The sequence below is a fragment of the Oryctolagus cuniculus genome, chromosome 15, assembly GCF_051225735.1.
Source record: "Oryctolagus cuniculus isolate XC-2025 breed Fujian yellow rabbit chromosome 15, ASM5122573v1, whole genome shotgun sequence".
NCBI classification, from domain to species: Eukaryota; Metazoa; Chordata; class Mammalia; order Lagomorpha; family Leporidae; genus Oryctolagus; species Oryctolagus cuniculus.
In genome coordinates this window covers 5149782-5165802 of record NC_142881.1, presented here as the reverse complement: position 1 = coordinate 5165802, position 16021 = coordinate 5149782, and the positions used below count along the sequence as shown (strand labels likewise).

The 16021-nt window shown below is 54.6% G+C and overlaps 1 protein-coding gene across 2 annotated transcripts in view; it reads right to left on the bottom strand.

Moving 5' to 3' along the window:
• C15H10orf90 (chromosome 15 C10orf90 homolog) overlaps positions 1-16021 on the bottom strand; it is a 234967-nt gene that overhangs the window by 93572 nt on the left and 125374 nt on the right. The gene's annotated exons all lie outside the window — the stretch shown is intronic.

Genomic DNA, 16021 nt, shown 5'->3' with positions numbered 1-16021 from the left:
TGCACCGTGGGTGTGTGAGGTCACCGGAATGTTGACACGGTAACCAGGGCACCGCAGCCACCATTGTGATGCCCCCGCCCGGGCTCCTTGCACGAGGAAAGCAAGTTTGTATGAGCAGCGCTGAAAGTTTTCTGCAGGACCCTGCTGCGTCTGAGACAAAGACCTGATGTATCTGCTGCCCAGTTCCCCCCATTTCTTCGGAGAAATAAAACCTTTTTTCACTTATTTTGTCAGATAGCACTTTTTGTGTGTTTGAAAGTTTCCTTCATGTTAAAATAGACCAAGATGACATTACAGTGTTCAGTCATTTAGCCAACCAGTGCATCTCGAAAACTGGGCAATATGAGAGTCTGCTCACGCGCGAGCGGTTACAAGAATGCTTCTGCTACCCTTTAATAAAACATCTTTGGGGTCGGCGCCGTGGCACAGTGGGTTAAGCTGCTGCCTGCAATGCTGGCATCCCATATGGGCACCGGCGCGAGCACCAGCTGTTCCACTTCTGATCCAACTAATGCACTTGGGAAAGAAGCAGAGGATGGCTTGGGTACTTGGATCCCTGCACTCATGCGAGAGACGGGGAAGAAGCTCCTGGCTCCTGGCTTTGGCCCAGCCCAGCCTTGGCCATGGAGGCCATTTGGGGAGTGAACCAGCAGATGGAAGATCCCTGTCTATCCGTAGCTCTGGTTTTCAATTAATTAAATAAATCTTTATTGACACTAAATTATAATAAACATTGTCCTGTAATTTATCCCCAGCCACATTTAGGTGATTCATAGTTCTAACAACAGTTAGAATCCAACAGAATCGCCATGCATGGAGCCAGTGATGAGCTGGAGACCTCTCTCAACAAACCCTGAGCTAAGCCAGGACCAGCATAGAGGAATTACAGGATCAGGGTGACCTTCCAACACCCAGGCAGATGGAGCTGTGGTGAACTGCGTTACTCATCAAGCCACCTTTCAAATGAAAGACACCGCTTTCTAAGGAGAGTAGCTCCACCCCCTGGGAGAGGGCCTGGGTCTTTACGCAAGCAGGCTCACCAGCTCCAGACCCATCATGTGGCCAGCGTCACTGCCACATCCCAGGGCCACTTGTTATGGCAAAGTCGCCATGAGCCACACGTGGCTAAGCGCTAGGCACACGGTGCCCTCAGTATGCACCGGCTTTGGGGAGAGCACGGTATACGTGAGGACACAGCTGCCATTAAGTGACTTGCCAAGCTCCACCCCTCCAAATGGCCCAGCGCTAACAATCCCCGTGTCTGGGGAAGGAGGAGACGCAAATGCCACCGCATCCTAACGCCACCGCCGGGGAGGCCTCAGTGGCTCCCCCATCAGAGAGGAGGACCGCAGTACGCTCTGTAGGGCTGGGAACTAAAAGTGGGTGAACCACCCAGCGCTGTCACGTACTGGGGCCCCAGAACCAGAACTGGAGTGCGCTGCTATCCACACGAGCTGTTTTAACCCTGCCCACTGAATCCTGCAGTCCTCGGGGTTAACTGTGCTACAACCCCCGGAGTCTGCAGCACCGTCCCCTGACCCCTGGGGTGCAGGCCAGGGAACCCCAGCTCTGCTTCCACGTGGCACCTGGGGGATGGGGGAGGTTGCCTCTCTGGAGAGAATTGCTTATTCTGCTCGGGGTGAGGCTGCTGGCCTCAAGGACAGTGAGGACGACCACATGTGCCAGGCGTGTGAATCGCTCTGTCCCCTGTGACGCCTGCACGTCACCGCCTCAGGGCAGCAAACCTTTCCCCACGTCTAATGTCCCCGAGGTGCCAAGTCAGGTGCTGGGTGAGAGGGGCGGGGAGCGCAGGCACCCTGGGGAGGAGGGATCCGGCCTGGGAGGCGCCCAGCGCGTGAGGAGCCCTGTGGTAGCACGGGCTAGGTTCCATCATCGCCTCTAACCAGTTGCTTTTTAAGACACGATTGTGGTAAAACACATACAACATAGACTATCCATCTCATCATCTGTAAGTGTGCAGTACGGATGCATTTAGCACACTCACACTCGTGTGCAGCCGTCACCACCATCCAGTCCTCCACCTCTTCACCCTGGGAGACTCAAATTCTGCAGCCAGGATGGGGTAGCAGGCACCAACTCCCCACGGCCCACACTGCCTCAGGTCGAGCAGCACCAGCCCCTACCAGGGCGGGGACAGGCGGTGTCTGGGCAGAGGCAGAGGGAATGGGAGGGGTGGCCACCTCCACCATCGCTTGCTTCTCTTACTAAGTGGAAATTGGCAGCCTTCGCGTCATCGTGCATTGTCTGTTTCAGACTCACTGAGCGAGGACCCCGCTCCGTGGTGTTGAAAGTCACAGGGAGGTTTGATCTCAGAGGGGCCCGACTGTGCCCCAGCAGCTAAGGCAGTGGCAGAAAACTGGGCCACAGTGGCCCAGCTCCACCCTAAGTGAGCCGCAGGTTGCAGCAGGATCCCCGTCACCAGCCTCATTAGCCAGGCGACTTTGTGTGGGATGAGCGAGGATAAACGATCTGCTCTTAGTTCAGGGCTGGAGACCAACCAACATGCAGAGCAGAGCAATGGGCCGTCTCGGAGACCCCTGTGGACGGGGAGCTGGAGCAGTGCGGGGCTTGGGCGCTGGCGGCCCCCTTCCCCGAGTCCCTGGGCCCCGTCAGCTCAGCACTCATTACATCAACAGGACACAGAGGTTCTCCCGTCCCGCGTCAGCATGAGTGTCCCTTGCCACAAGGAGCACAGGGCTCATTTGCAGGAGCACGCGGCTCCCCGCACCCGGTCCGCTCAGCTGCACCGGCCTGAGCCGCGCGTGTGCAGCCTGCAGAGACTACGGGCTGTGCCGAGAGCTGCGTAAATGAGGTTGGAGCCACGGCTGAAAGCCCGGGAGTCGTCAATCTCTCATTATAGGAGCCATTAGCTGCACGCGGCACTTTGTGGGTCTGGGAGAGAGCCTTGGCCGCCGGACCAGATCCGAGGGCCCAGCATTAGAGAAAAAACCCAGGCTGGAGGGGCTCGCCCACGAGGCCGCCGTAAGCCGGTGTCCCTCCTCGGGACCCAACGAGGCTCCTGCGGCCTCTCCAGCCACTCGTCAGCCACGCGAGGCAACCAGAACGAGGCCGCCCCCACCCGTGAACTTTCCATGGTGAGTGCTTGGCTTTGCTGTTGCTGTCTCGTGCAGCCAGGGCTCTGGGACCCCCTGTGCCAGCCCCCCATCCTGTGCATGACAGACCTCAGGCAAGGAGTAGGCAGGGAGAAGGCAAAGCTGCCTGACCCACCCTGTGGCCGGGCCCACCGCCACGCAGAAGGGGGACAGGTGCTTAGAGGGGGTGGGCGTGGCTCTGTGAGTCTAATAAGGGCCCCCAGCATCAACCCTCAGTCTAGTGCTCTTCTCATCACACCCCTTCCCCTGGCCCAAGCCTGCCCTCACCCCTATACCCCAGCAACGGATTCATTACTATTTTTTTTTTTTTTGACAGGCAGAGTGGACAGTGAGAAAGAGAGAGAAAGGTCTTCCTTTTTGCCATTGGTTAACCCTCCAAGGACCTGGGCCATCCTCCACTGCTTTCCCAGGCCACAGCAGAGAGCTGGATTGGAAATGGAGCAGCCGGGTCTCAAATCAGCGCCCATATAGGATGCTAGAGCTTCAGACCAGGGAGTTAACCTGCTGCGCCACAGCGCTGACCCCTCATAATTCTTTCAAAGTAAATAAACAAATCTTTTTTTTTTTAAAGAACTTCATTCTTTTCCTGGCAGAATACTATTCCATCACATGGACACACCACACACTGTGTATTGACTGGTACATCCTATCTGCTTTCAACACCTGTTTCCACTTTTTTATATATAATGAAGAACACTATAAAGGATATTTGCATATCAGTTTTGGTGCAGGTCAATGATTTTTACTCCATAGGTACATACCTAGGAGTCCAATTGCTGGGTCGTTTGGTAAGCTTATATTTAAATTTTCAAGGAATTTTTGTAAAGTAACTGTGCCAGTTTAGCTTCCTCTAACAATGCAGGGGTGTTTCGTGTCACTGCTGTTGCCACCAGCACTTGCAGAAGTCCATCCTGTGGCCTGCAGCCATCCCCGGGGCTGGGAAATATCTTACTGTAGTTTGGACTTAATTTCTCTAATCACTAATGAGGTTAAACATCACTTCTGTGCTTACTGGCAATTTGTATATGTGCTTTGAAGAAAGTTTCTTCAGATCTTTTGGTCTTTTATTTTTATTTTTTAAGACATTTATTTATTTGAAAGGCAGAGTTACAGAGAGAGGCAGAGAGAGACAGAGAGAGGTCTTCCATCCGCTGGTTCACTTCCCAGATGGCCACAATGGCTGGAGCTGCACCAGTCTGAAGCCAGAAGTCAGGAGCTTTCTCCAGGTCTCCCATGTGGGCGCAGGGACCTAAGCACTTGGGCCATCTTCCACTGATTTCCCAGGCCATCGCAGAGAGCTGGGTTGGAAATGGAGCAGCCAGGACTCGAACAGGTGTCCATATGGGATGCCGGCACTGCAGGCTGCGGCTTTACCTGCTACGCCACAGCACCGGCCCCTTTTGGTCATCTTTAAACTGGGCTCCTCCACAGGAACTCTGGGAGAGGATGCACCACGATGCACAACACAGCAGCACCGTCTCACGGGGCACTCCGTGAGGACCTCACACGGGAGGTTTAGAGAACACGTGTCAGCATTTCAGACAGAGCTTGGGGCCGGCTTGGCCACTCACAGAGCTGGAACAAGTCACTTGCCTTCTCTGTGCCTCGGCCTCCCCACCTGCATACCAGAGCCCAGCTATCCAGCTTGCTGTGCTGTTAGGAGACTAAGAGAAGCCGTGTGGACACGCACTAGCTTGCTCCCTGGCAGAAGGAAGCACCCAATCAAACTCATTGCTTGATGGATCTGGTGCGTGGGTAGAGCATCCACAGTGCTTGAGACGCTGGTCTGCACCCTGAGGCTGTACCAACGGGGGAATCTCTGTCCCCACGGAGCCTATTTGCAGACTGACATTCTCAAAAAAGTTAACAATGCTGGTTATTATCACAATTCAACATTTTTACTCGATTGCAAAATTCATACCAGTCATCAGAAGCCAAAAACCAGAATAACGAGATAAAGGAAGTTTCCCTAATGACCTTGAACGTCCGGGAGAGCCGAGGCATCGACTTCGTAATGACCGCCCACCCCCACCTCCAGCTTCCCAGTGAGGCCTTCCGATCTCTGCTAGTGGAGAGGCACCTAGGCAGCCACACAGAGGGTGACCAGGGCTCTGGATGGGAAAACAGGGAGTAGACGCCAGCGTCCACTCCTCCAGACATCTGGGCAACGTCAGGGGCAACACACATTAGAAGCATAAATCCAGATCATGAAAAAAAACAAAGGAGAAGGGAGCTTGGCGGGCGAGAGCAGAGAACGCAGCTCTTCCTGCTTCACCGCTGGGCCCTAGCCTGGGCGGGGCCGCGGAGAGATGAGGGTGCTTGCCGTCGGACACCTGCTGCAGGCGAGGTCCATTCTGTTTAAGGGCCAGCAGCGGCACCAGGGAAACCTTCTCCTTGGACCAGCGGTCACGGCGGCTCCGCCACGGACCAGCCGTGTGTACTGAGTCCATCGCACTCCACTCTTGATTTCCCTTTCTGAAAAATCGCTGACGCCGCTTGCAGATGGGCAGACGCGCAGGTCCTGCTAAACGGGCATGCCTGCAGCCCCCGACGCAACGCCTGCAGCCCGCGATGCAACGCCTGCAGCCCACGATGCAACGCCTGCAGCCCCCAATGCAACGCCTGCAGCCCCCAATGCAACGCCTGCAGCCCCCAATGCAATGCCAGGCTGCTGGCACCGCAGGGCTGCTGGCCCCAGCTTCCAGGGGATTCTCTGAGGTCCGGCTGACAGCAGCCTCCGTGAGCGACAGCCGAATCAAAGGTGCTGGGTTCATTGTGGAACAGACAGGCAGTCAGGGTCAGAGTTCATCATAAAGATGAAGAAGGAAGAATATTGCCACAGAAATGAAAAAACAAAGCAGATGAGCGGGAAAGAATGAGGAACTCACAAAGGGGCCCGCACGCCCGTGGGAGGGAGGGGGAGGGAGAGGCACGGTGGATCGGCACACGACGGGCACGGATGCCACCGGAACAGGCAGTCATCGCAAATTCCAAAACCAAACTGGAAGCCTGCGCTCACCATCACACAATCAACTCCAGACAGCACCGGAGAGCCCAAAACGCCGACGTGAGAGGGAAACCCGAGAGCTTCTTGGAGGGGATGACGCGTCGATATTTTCACGATTCTGAGTGGGGAAGAATATTCAGGATGCTCCCCACGGCAAACACTACCATTACATACAAGTCTGATAAATTCAGCCATTTTGAATTTAACAATTTATGATCAATAGATCCCATTAAGAAAGAAGACTGCTTGCAAATTAGCATATTTTTAAGCCATATAAGAGACAAAGGGTGTTAACATTGAAACTAATATTTACAACTCTTATAAATAAGGCCGGCACCGTGGCTCACTAGGCTAATCCTCTGCCTGCGGTGCCGGCACCCCGGGTTCTAGTCCTAGTTGGGGTGCCGGATTCTGTCCCGTTTGCCCCTCTTCCAGGCCAGCTCTCTGCTGTGGCCCAGGAGTGCAGTGGAGGATGGCCCAAGTGCTTGGGCCCCTGCACCCCATGGGAGACCAGGAGAAGCACCTGGCTCCTGGCTTCGGATCAGCACGGTGCACCGGCAGCAGCGTGCTGGCCACAGTAGCCATTGGAGGGTGAACCAACGGCAAAAGGAAGACCTTTCTGTCTCTCTCTCACTGTCCACTTTGCCTGTCAAAAAAAAAAAAAAAAAAAAAAAAAAAAAACCTCTTATAAATAAAGACCAGATACTCAATGGAAAAATAGGCAAAGACAAAATAGGCATTTCTCAAAATAAATGTGCCTGAAAAGATGTCTGACCTCATTAGTACACAGATAAATGCGAGATAAAATCAACAGACCCTTTCCCACCTGCCAGGCTGGCAAGGCACCCGCAGTCCTGGCACTGGGGAGACCTGGAGGCGCCAGGACTGCCCTATGCCTAGAGAGTAAACCCACGCAGTCCCCGCAGACGACAGCCGGTAAACACGAAGACGAAAACGCCCAGCCCCCCAGCAGTTCTGCTCTCACACCATTTCACCAAAATCTAAGCATGGATTTTAAGATATACCATTTTTTAAGGCATCACAAAGAAAGAAAAAGCTGCTAATTATAACCCGATGTTATTAACTTTAATGCACAGTCTGATTTCAGATACATAAAAACGTAAAGCAGGCATCCGAAACTCAATGCAACACAGTGGGACACAAAAGATCCCCCGCTGTCGTCTGCACTGGGTACACGAGAGGCTCACAGCATCCCTGTGTGTAGCGCCGTTTAAAAAAAAGAAAACAAAAGTTGGAAACAACCAAGATGTTTCCTTGACAGGAGGGTTTATAAATAAATTGTGAAACATTCAACAATTTAGAAAAAATAAACAAATCACTTTAAAACTATGTCTTACCAAAATGACACAAGCTGGAAAATAAGCCCTCAGCTGCCCGTTACGGGAATCACACATCACGTAAAACCTTCCCATCAAAAGCTCCAGGTCCAGGTGGTTTCACAAGTGACAGGAAAGGGAGAGGCTGGGGCAGAATCAGATTCGAGAGAAGAAAACATGGCCCGACAGCCTGCGGGCGCGTACGGGAGAGAAGAACACTGCCTGACGTTAGGGAAAATCATGCCAACAATACAAAACCTGAGAAAACAGTGGAGGCCAGCATAACCCTCATAGCAAAACCTGACGAAGATTTGCCAAAAAAGAAAAAGGAAAGGAGTATTTCAGCTCTAACTTCCCTCACAAACATAGATGCTGGCCCCTGAGGCCATCTGGCAAAATCTAGAGACTTGGTGTCCAGTGGTCACCACCTGGGGCAGGGGTGTTATTAGCCTCGGGGGGAGACCACACCCCAATCCACAGGCAGCCCCTAGAGCAATGGCTGGGATTATCAATAGTCCCAAAGATGAGAAACCCGGACACAAAAACTCTGTTTTTGAAAAAGATTATTTATTTGAGAGGCAGGGTTACACAGAGAGAGGGAGAGGAAGAGGGATCTCCCATCTGCTGGTTCACGCTCCATGTGGCCACAATGGGCAGGGCTGGGCCAGGCTGAAGTGGGGAGCCAGGAGCTTCTTCCAGGTTTCCTACATGGGTGGCATGGGTCCAAGCACCTGGGCCATCTTCTGCTGCTATCTCGGTCTCATTAGCAGGGAGCTGGACCAGGGGAGGATGGGGAGAGACCAGGGGAGGACGGGGACCAGGGGAGGATGGAGACCAGAGGAGGATGGAGACCAGAGGAGGATGGGGAGAGACCAGGGGAGGATGGAGACCAGGGGAGGACGGGGACCAGGGGAGGACGGGGACCAGGGCTGACACCTGCTCCCCCATGACCACCATCACCACTGCTGCTCTGTGCTGCTCCCTCTGCTGCTTTTGGCTCAGGAAGCTCAGGGAGCACCGTGCCCTGCTGCTCTCTGAGGCTCCCCTGGGCTCGAGCAGAGCGGAGCCAGCCCAGGTCACCATCCCGCCAGTGGGGTCTGGATTCCCGGAAAGTGAGCCAAAAGCAAGAACCCTTCAAGACACCTTGTTGTTGCACAGCACGTCCACCACTGGGCTCCCCGCGTCCTCTCTCGGCTCCAGCGCCAACTCCACATCTGTGTGCCCTTAACCCCCTTCCCAGCCTCACAGCGCAGAGCCCAGAGAGCCAAGGGTCATGCTGACAGCCTTCTAAGTCCTCTGACCAAATCAGAAAACCCCTTCCAACTCAGGGAAAATCGGTCTCAGCATCCCGTGCCCCCAACAAGAGAACCGAGTCATCCCACTGCTCCCACTGCAAGGGACGGACAGGGGGCTGCCACCCTGGATGCACTGCCGCCTCCTGGGGGCAGGAATCTCCTCCTGGTGTCCTCCCTGCCCTGGCCTGGGCACGGGAGGAGAAAGTACTGAGGCATGAGCTAAGGAGACGGACAGCCAGAGGCGAACGGTGCCTTGAGTCATGTCCGTTTCAGAGCCCGTGTCCTGTGTGCAAGGTGCGAGTGCGCCCCGCCCCCACATCACGGAGTTGTTGACTGCATAGCAGGCTCCAGGCACACGCTAAGAAGTGGCAGCTGCCAATCGGCTTCCGACTGGGCTGAGTGACAAGTGCTGGCTCTGATCCACTGTGTTCTGATGCAGCCTCCTGGGAGCGAGGCAGTCGGACCGGAAGCTCCAAGGTGGAGGTCAGAGAAGAAGAGGGAGGAGGAGATGGAGGGATTCATCGTGAGCAGGGACATCTGTTGTCCCTTCCGTGTCCTCCCCTGGAACTGCCAGCCCCACGTCGGCTGCAGGACGTCAGCCTGTCCCAGCAGACCAGCTTCCCCCAAGGAGCCCTCTGCATCGCACCTGGGTGCAGGTCCAGGGCACCCACAGGTCCATGCTGCACCTGCTTGGGCCAAGCTCAGGCTCATTTGGCTGCTTACACTCTGCTCCCAACAGCGGCGTCAGAACTCCCCCATTCCGTGCCCAGACTCCATCTCCGATGTCACTTTCTCAAGTGGCCGTCTCATTCTTTCTGTGTCAACCCTGCCATTTCCCAGAGGGCCTGCTCTGACCCTCGTAACGGGGCACTTCCCTGTCTCTCATTCTCTAAGATTTGGGATCTGCTTCTGCGAGGTTCGGGAGCTGTGGTCCCTCCTCTCCTGGGAGCATCCCTGCTGTTGGAAGGAGCTCTCCGTGCCTCCCTTCCAGAGCAGCCGGAGGTGACAACAGCACTGGGTCCTTATGGCTGCATCCCTTGTTTTTCTAACAATGTCAAAATCCTTACAAATGCCTTCCAGACTTGTTCGTGTCTTCTGCTTTCCCCCTGCAACCTCAGGAAACTGGCAGGAGCAGAGACGAGCAGGTGGAGCTGCACACAGCCATGAGGCTGCTGTCCAAGGAAAGGTGGCCCTGCCTTTCCTGACCCCCAGCAGGGCCAGGCTCCATGGAGGTCATGGTCACCCCCTGAGCACCCTCCTCCCAGCAGTGGGATAGGTGACTGTGCAGCCAGCCCCTTGCAGAGCTGGGACAAGGTGGCCTGCTCAGAGCACACAAAGCGAAGCTTGCGGCCAGGGCCGTATCTGATGGCTTCAGTCCCAGGAAATTTTCAAACCAACCCCCAGAAGCACTGCTGTTTCCGTAGCCGACTGCTGCCTCCCGCACGCCAGGCGTGAAGCTGGTGGCTCAGGCCTTTATAAATCAAGGCCATTGTTTGAAATTCCCAGATGCAAAGAGTTTAAACCTGAGGCAGCAGGGACTCTGACTTAAATATCTGCATCTCCTCCATAAATAATAAATACATCAAACTAAACTGTGATTATTTTTCACTTTCCTTTGTCTTAGATCTCGTTGGAAATAAACGGGAAAAATACGGCCCCTCATCCCCCAGGCGACAGAGAAGTGTCCCCCTCCCGCCTTCCTCAGTCAGGCAGTTCCCTCTGAACACTCTCATTAGGGAACATGGTGTGAATAACAATGAGCCGCAAAGCCCCTGCAGGAGGCAGGGCTGCCCTTGAACTTGTAGTACACGCACCAGCTCTGGCCCAGCAAGGGGTGGGAGCCCGGAACCCTGCCAGTGGCTTTGTCCCTCCTAGAGCCCTCCGAGCCTTCATACAGGGTCCATAATTCCGTGACAGGTGGGGCAGAATCTGAATTCGTACTGAATTTGTTCCTACTGGCGTGCACCAAACCATTAGTTTTTGGGGTTTTACCAGGAGGACATGGCTAAGAGGACAGCTGCCAGCTGGTTGTATGTGACAGGCTTCTGGAAGGGGGCTCTGCAGCGGAACAGGAGGTGTCTGGGGCCTGGGACAGTAGATTCCACTGCTGGGTGCAGGATGTGCCCCTTTGGATACCACTTTGAACTTGGATGAGGGCCACCAGGGTGGTGGTAGCAGGAGGCAGGGCAAGGAGCCACTTCTGCCTGTCTTGGCAAAAATGCCACCAAAAATGTCCCCCATCGTGGTTCCGGGCAGTCAGCCTGCTCTTGCTGTTGTCCTGGGTGTCAGGAAAGGGTAGAAATGCTATCATTTCTGGGGGGCCTGATGCCTGCGTGAGGACCTCCCGCACCCACCTCTGAGTCCTCACTGTGGCCCCAGTGGCCGGCGGTTCCACTCCTATTTCAGACAGGAGGCAGAGGCTGCGCACAGCTCAGCAGCCCCCAGACAGACAGGGACGCGGAGCCAGGGCTGCTGCCCCACGAGCCACGCTGGAGTCCTGGCCCCAGCTCTTGCACGGAGACCGCGCACAGCAGCCAGGGAGGAGAGCTCTGTCTGTGCGTTTGCAGACAACACTGCTCTTGCATTCACTCACAGCCCTGCCTGAGTCTGATAAAACCGGCTCCTGCTCAGGGGCAGCCATGAGATCCCACAGCCGGAGAACTGGCCAGGCGAGGAGGCTCAGGGTGCCGCACGGCGGGGCGTGGTGCCGCCCCCACAACAGAACGCTGCCAGGAGCTGGCACCGCCGAGTCGCCCATGACCCCGCCAACACACAGCCTGCCCCATGGATTAAACAGATAGTGCAGAGTAAAACCAAGAGGACTGGGAGTGGGCTGGTGTTATCTTCTTCTCCAACAAAAGATAACAGGTAATTGCTTTTTTATCACAGGCACTTGGAATTTAAAAGCCAGCTGGGAGTGGAGCTCCAGAGCACCCCTACCCTGGGCCGCCCCCAGCCCTGTGCACTGAGGACTAACAGGTCACCCTGGCTGCTCTCCCACCATCAAAGCCAGAAGAGCCACGGTGCCACAAAGCAGGTGGCAGCCACGCGACCCGGCAGGGGGAGCTTCCCGGAAATGGTTATGCACACAACTACCCCCACCCGTCCCCCGAGGTTCTAAATCGTAATCACTTCCCTAAATGCAGCCTTGACCTAGGGAGAGATGGTTGGCCAAGGGAAAGGAGCCGGTGCCTGGCCTTCCCAGGAAGAGAGAAAGCGGTTGCCTAGCAACCCAGCCAACCCCTCCCCCCCCACTCCTGCCAGTCACCTGGCTCTGCTGAGAATGGCAGGTCTTCCACGGGCAGCCACCAACGGGCAGGGGAGCACCCCGCTCTCGCCCACGGGGCAGAGGCACAGAGGCCGGCGGGGTTCCCTCCCCAGACGTCCTCGGCTCCCCGGCGGCCCCCACTCCCTTCCTCCAGCTCTGCTGGGCAGCACGCGCTCCCTCTGTCTCCAGCGCGCTCTGCAGCGCTCAGCAGCTTCTGTGCCCCAGCTGAGCTCTGCGCCTGCAGCAGGGGTCATTCCCCAGGCCTCCCCTCCCTACGGAAAACGCTTGCTGGCTGTCGGGGCTGCAGGGCATCCCCTCAAAGCCCGGCCGTCCTGAGCCCAAGTCCCTCAGGCTGCAATCTCACTGGGAGAGGGGAGCTGGAGAGGTCATCAAGCCACAGGAGGTGCTGGGGGCAGCCAGTCCAGTCCAACGAGCATTAAATAGGGACAGTTTGCACACGGACACGCTCGGGGAGAGCCACGGGAAGCAGACGGCAGAGGTCGGGGCGTTGCTGCCACAAGCCGGGGCACACCAGGGCTGGCCCGGGAGCCACCGAGGCTGGGGACAGGCACGGAGCAGATCCTCTCACAGCACCCCGCACCCTGATCTTGCAGTGTGGCCTCTAGAGCTGAGTCTGTGGGTCTCTGTCGGGTGAGATGCAAGGGACCCAGCGGCTTCCCGGCTCCCCGTGTGGCTGTGGCCGCGTCACTTCCCCAAGCCACGGCGCTCCCACAGCCCCTCAGTGTGTGTTGAGCCGCACTGCACACGTGAGGCGGCTGGGTCTCAGAGCGGGAGGAACTCGCTGGCACCCACAGCTCCGCGGTGAGGGAAATGGAACCGGGACCCTGGAAGCCCACACGCTAACCCCGGCACTGTTCTGCCTCTGCTTACTCCAGGTGTGGCTCTGGGCACCCCCACACTGAGGGTCCCCTCCCAATGGAGCTACAGGCAAAGCCAACTGCTTACTAGGCAAGGGGACCCCAGAAACCAAGGCGCCGTGAGGTGCTTGATCTGCTGGGGGGGGGGGGGTGCCGCTGAGCTGCAGGCCCTGGTCAGCGGCTGAAGCGCAGGAGAGTCTGTGCAGAGAGCTGAGCCGCAGGGAGATGAGCTTTGAAGCTGATTCGACTTCCGCGGCTCTAGTGGTGGGGAGAAAGCCGCTGGAGGCAGGAGACAGCCCCCCTCCGCGCCAGCGCTGGGCAGGGCACTGTGGAGGGGCTCTTCCTCCCCAGGGGCAGAGCGGGGCACTCAGCAGCGTTTTTCGCAGTCGGAATGCTCGGTCACCCCGTTGTCACCTGGATTAATGCAGTCAGCAGGAAAAGCAAAATTGCTGCTCACGGAATTCTAAAATCTCCAGGCTGCGGTCCTCATCCACGGCGGAGGCTACGATTGTTAGAGGGAGGTGCAGGTGAAGTTCAGCGACCAACAGGGTGGTGAATACATGCGTGCATGTGTGTACGTGTGTGCACATGTGCATGTGTGTATGTGAATGTATCCATGCGGGCATGCATATGTGTACATGTGTGTATATGTATACGTGTGCATGTATGCATGTATGTGTGTATGTGCATATGAGTGTATGCATGTGCATATGTGTATGGACATGCATACATGTGTGTATGTGTATATGTATATATTTGTGTGTGTTCACATACACGTGCATGTGTATATGTGTATGGATATGCATACGTGCATGTGCATATGTATACACATATATTCATGTGTGTGCACATACACACACGTGTGTATGCACATACACACGTGTATATGCGTGTGTATATACATGTGTAAGTGTGTATGTATACAGGTATTTATGTACATTTGTGCATGTGTATATGCATGTGTGTATGTACATTTATATGCATGTGTATGCATGTATGTGTGTGTTTGCATGTATATGCATGTGTATATGTATATGAGTGCATGTGCATGTGCATATGTGTATTAATATGCATGTGTGTATGTGTACATGTGTAAGTGTGCATATATGTATATGTGTTTATGTATCTGTGTGCATCTGTGTATGAATGTGTGCATGAGTATATGCATATGTGTATGTATATGTGTGTATATATATGTGTGCATCTGTGTATATGAGTGTATGTGTATGCATGCATGTGTATATATGCACATGCATGTTTGTGTGTGTGCGCATGTATGTGTGTGCAAGTGTATTTATATGTATGCACACGTGTGTATGTGTGTGTGTATGTGTGTGTATGTGTGTGTGTGTGAAGAGCTTGAAGTGTCTATGGGAGTCCCTCTTGTAGCATTTCATGACAAATGCAAATCATGAAAATAAATGCACTTCAGTGACTTTTCTATTCACTCAGGCCTTGAGCCAAACTACTGTAGAAATAAATTCATTCCACAAACATAGTAAGAATAAAATCTGAGGGAAGGTTTCAGGTAAAGCAAAAGAAATATTAATAAATATTTGTGATTTCTCCAAAACGGGCAAAACTTCTAAGAGCAATATATGTGGAGAAGCTTGTAAACTGTTTCTTTCCCAACACGCAGTTGCCGAGGCTGTTGTGTGCTGTGTGGATTTTTTTCACCATTTCCTATAAACAGTGAGATTTATGAGATTGACTGTGATGAACCACGAGACGCCACAGAATGAAATGGGGAGGCGGGACAGAGCAGACGGTGGAGTTGGGAAGGAAGAGGGGCGCGCTCAGGGTCTCAGACAGGATCACTGCCTGTCCTCAGCCCAGGGTCCAGGTGGGAGCTCTGGGAGCGCCCAGGGGAGCGGAGGCCGGGTCCACCTCAGAACCACCTCTGCAGCAGTAATTCCATCGGGAGAGAAAAAGCAACAGAGTAATGACATTAGAAAGCACCCAGGAGCACGCAAACTGTGCAACATGCGAGATCCAAGTCTAACGTCGCAGAGCCGTGAAAACAAAAGGAGTGAATGAATGGTGAAGGCCGGCACCGCGGCTCACTAGGCTAATCCTCCGCCTGTGGCGCCGGCACACCGGGTTCTATTCCCGGTTGGGGCGCCGGATTCTGTCCCGGTTGCCCTTCTTCCAGGCCAGCTCTCTGCTGTGGCCAGGGAGTGCAGTGGAGGATGGCCCAGGTGCTTGGGCCCTGCACCCCATGGGAGACCAGGAGAAGTACCTGGCTCCTGCCATCGGATCAGTGCGGTGCGCTGGCCGCAGTGGCCATTGGGGGGTGAACCAAAGGAAAAAGGAAGACCTTTCTTTCTGTCTCTCTCTCTCACTAACTCTGCCTGTCCAAAAAAAAAAAAAAAAAAATGAATGGTGAGGCACCGCCTGTTTCTGGACAGAAATGTAAAAATTAGGACTGGCACTGTGGCACACCTGGTTAAGCCACCGCCTGTGACTCCAGCATCCCATGAGGGCCCCAGTTCTATTCCCAGCTGCTCCACTTCCCATCCAGCTCCCTGCTAATGGCCTGGGAGAAGCAGCAGAAGATGCCCATGTGGTGGACCTGGAAGAAGCTCCTGGCTCCTGACTCCAACCCGGCCCAGCTCCTGCTGTCACAGTAATTGGGGCAGTGAACCAAGTGGAAGATTCTCTCTCTCTCTCTCTCTCTCTCTGTCTCTGTCTCTGTCTCTCTCCCTCTTTCTCTGTAACTCTGCCTTTCAAATAAATAAATCTTTTTTTAAAAAAGTAAAAATCATAGGGTCCATTCTGTCCAAATTAATCAAAAAATTTCCATGTTTAGTCAAGAGCTTGAGAATCTGATCCATCAGTGTGGAAGGGAGTACACAGAGGATTCAATAACCAAGAAAATGTTGATGGCAGACGCTGAGGGGGAGACATGGCCATGCTGGATATCTAAACACACCCTCAAGAGGAGCAGCAGGAAGAGGTAGAAGCAAGAACAAAACAGCTGTGTCGCTGTGGGGTTCAGTTTAAGAAAGGGGCATCTCAAGTCCGAGGGGACGGGATAGCACGTGATATTAGCCATCAATTCAGGCAGAGCATAACGCTGTGATCCGCACTTGAAGCTGTGCA